This window comes from Chiloscyllium plagiosum, chromosome 24 (genome assembly GCF_004010195.1).
Source record: "Chiloscyllium plagiosum isolate BGI_BamShark_2017 chromosome 24, ASM401019v2, whole genome shotgun sequence".
In the NCBI taxonomy this organism is placed as follows: domain Eukaryota; kingdom Metazoa; phylum Chordata; class Chondrichthyes; order Orectolobiformes; family Hemiscylliidae; genus Chiloscyllium; species Chiloscyllium plagiosum.
This window is the reverse complement of record NC_057733.1, coordinates 48,913,178-48,916,629: the sequence shown is the minus strand read 5'-3', so window position 1 is coordinate 48,916,629 and position 3,452 is coordinate 48,913,178. Positions and strand designations below refer to the sequence as shown.

The 3,452-nt window shown below is 45.0% G+C and overlaps 1 protein-coding gene across 3 annotated transcripts in view; it reads left to right on the top strand.

The window, feature by feature from the left end:
• Positions 1–3,452, top strand: part of LOC122562276 (cytoplasmic phosphatidylinositol transfer protein 1-like) — a 287,598-nt gene that overhangs the window by 266,776 nt on the left and 17,370 nt on the right. The gene's annotated exons all lie outside the window — the stretch shown is intronic.

Here is a 3,452-nt window from a genome sequence, read left to right as displayed (position 1 = left end):
CATCAATGGATTCCAGGCTACAATTGTGATGGCAGCAGAGTGTTCTGGTTATGGAGCATGAGGAGGGGGGTTCAACATCAATGACAGGGCTCTGGCTCTCATCAGGTCTCAGTGTTCCCCTGCCAGAGCTGGGATGGCAAGCATGCATGTGTTTTCTGTTCCCCTGCCCCTGCTGTGTTAATGGCAATGGGCATTAGGGTGAGTTAGGGGGAAGATCTTCTATGTGCGTTGCCACCACAAACTTAAGTGGAAGAGCGGCAGCAGAAAGGCTAGAATTAGGGGGTCACTGTTTAAAAGCAAGGGGTCCTCCATTTAAGTCAGAGATAAGGAGAGGTTTGTTTTCCCCTCACTGAGTGTTGTGAATCTGGAACGCTCTTCGAAAATGTAGTGGAAGCAGAGTCTTTGAATATATTTAAGACAGGTAGATAGATTCTTAATAAGCATACGGTAAGAAATTAGCAGGTTAGAGGGCATTGTTCAGTAATCAGATCAGATTTTGTTGAAAGTGGGAACAAGCTCAAGGAGCTGAGTGGCTTATTTCTCCAAACTCATATGTTTGGAAATTCTGTTGGAGTTCACAAAACAACACAGAACAAAATCACAGATGACCAGCTAGGCTACACTGAACATCTGCTTCCTCAGCTGAAACAATACATCATGTTCAGACATTCAATTAAAAGCAACCAGCCACCAAAATAAGTTGTACCACTTTCCTGTTTTTCTTTCTAATTTACAATGAGCTAAATAAATCATGGTGTTCAGTCTATAACATTGCCAAGCATCTGTTCTGCCGGAGCCTCTTAAATTGGGTGTGTAGCATAACTTTCTATTTTCCTTGTCCCTTTTGGCCTCACTCATTAATCAGCAACTGAAAATCGGGCAGTTAGACCCCACAGGCAAGTCAGCACTCGTCTGACTTGCCCTGAGTTGGGGGGACGAGGATGAAGAGCCTCCCATTATTCACTGCCATTGGTGGCCTTTGTGACATTGGGAACTTGGTTATAAGCCACATCCTGTAATTCCATGACTCATTATGTTGGTTGATCAAGATAACCTTACTATACCATTCTGTGAACTGAGTGTTCTTGGATCAGTGCATTGGACACACACCAATCATTTATTATTGGGCTGAATCGTACTTTTTCTTAGCTAAATCCGAGTTGTGTTGAGTTTTTAGGAGGGACTTCTGCCTGAAGCCAAATGGTTTTTCTCACTGCATTTTACCAAACTTACCTCATTAACTACTTGCTCCACCCCACCGCTTCCCATTCAGGCGCACCCTTACCATATGCTGTCTGAGAACAACTCACACTCAGTGCATATCCTAAAACTTACCAGCACCTTTTGTGTCTTCACTATCTGTAAATGCCCATTGTGCACCTGGACAAACTCCTGTCAGTCTGCAGCTGCCCTGCAAGTTGCTGAAATTTGCCCTGGCCATGACATACAGGGAGAATTCAGTGCCCTGCTTATGGATGGAATAGTGCACACAGGGAACTTCATTTTCCCTCAGGATCAGTAGTGATGTTAAAACATGCCAGCCTGGTCTGAGGGTGCTACCTGTGTTAATACAGTCTCAGCCATCTGAAGGAACCTGCTTCACTCTGCCAGGGCAAGTGCCACCATCTTCTCTCCGATATCTGCACTCACTCTATCTCTGCTACTGCAACCACCTCTCACTAAGGCTCATGCTCTATCACTGTCACTGTTGCTGTAACATCTCCCCTCACTCACTCTCACCTACCTTCACCCTGATACCACTCACCCTGCCTGCCCTCTTCACTGCCTAATCACTCACCTACCTCCATACAAAAGTAACAGCTATGCCATTCTCTTTCATCTCCCTTAATAACTACCTGTCATCTCAGGAGACAGACAGTGCCGAGCAGGACAGAAAATGTAAAGGCAGGTGGAATGGTGCCCAATATTCAGCTCCTCACTGATCATGTGAAGACCATCCTGACTCTGACTACCCCAAATGGCTGATTGACCATATCCAAGCTCCTGGATATGTCAGAGGCTGCCCTTGACCTACTGTGTTGGGACGCCTGAGTATAAGCTATCCCCTTGATTTGACTGAGACTTGCTGACAACCACAAGAAGGTTTGTGTCTGTGCTAAATGGCAAGGTTAAAAATCACACAACACCAGGTTATAGTCTAACGGGTTTATTTGTAAGTACTAGCTTTCGGAGCGCAGTTCCTTCATCAGGTGGTTGTGATTTTTAACTTTGTCCAGCCCAGTCCAAAACCAGCACCTCCAGATCATGACTAAATGGCAAGGCAGGTGTAATGTGAGCCTGGTATCTCTGGCTGAAGGGAATGACCACACTGAGCAGAATCACTTCATATGCCAAGGACTGGATTGGGAAAGATGGGCGGTTGTAGATATTTTTAGATGGGTAATGTCAGGAGTTGGAGAATTGTGAAACCTGCCAAGTTAATGAGATGTGCTCTAGAAAGGAAATGTGAATATTTAGGGCTCACAGGTACATTATGGCTGAGGCTGGAAGTCACTGGTAAAGGAGTGCTCACTGTCGCCTTCCATCATGCTGGAAATCGAAGTACACATTGGGGAAGGAAATGGCTGTGACCACTTCAGTGGGGTACGTGACATGACCTGTGACTTACCTTTTAACAGGAAAGAACATCGATCACAATCCATGCAATGTACAGCATACAGGCTGCCTACACCCTGGACATCCAACAGCATTGGCCCTGTCTTTATGTTGAACCAACTTGGCACAGCCACTGGTGGACAATTCTTTGACATTTACATCTTTATGCAAAATGGGAGCCAAGCATCAGGGATGTTGAACGAGGACAGTCAAATGTATCAGTATTTGTGTACACACAGCTTCCTGGTAGTGCAATAAGCTGTCAGTGCAGTGAAGGCAATTCTGGATCTGGTATTGTGTAACGAACCAGAATTGGTCAGAGACCTCGAAGTGAGGGAGCCATTGGGAAGTAGTGACCATAATACAATAAGCTTCAATCTGCAATTTGAGAGGGAGAGGGTACAGTCGGAAGTGATAGTACTTCTGTTGAATAAAGGGAACTATGGAGCTATGAGGGAGGAGCTGGCCAAAGTTCAATGGTGCAATACCTTAGCAGGGATGACCGTGGAGGAACAATGGCGGATATTTCTGTGTATAATGCAGAAGTTGCAGGATCAGTTCATTCCTAAAAGGAAGAAAGATCCCAGGAGGAGGCAGGGGCGGCCGTGGCTGACGAGGGAAGGAAAGAAACATATAAAGTTAAAAGAGAAAAAGTATAACATAGCTAAGATAAGTGGGAAAACTGAGGACTGGGAAGCTTTTAAAGAGCAACAGAGGATTACTAAGAAGGAAATACGCAGAGGAAAAATGAGGTACAAAGGTAAACTGGCCAAGAATATTAAGGAGGACAGTAAAAGCTTTTTTAGGTATGTGCAAGACAAAAAAATGGTTAGGAC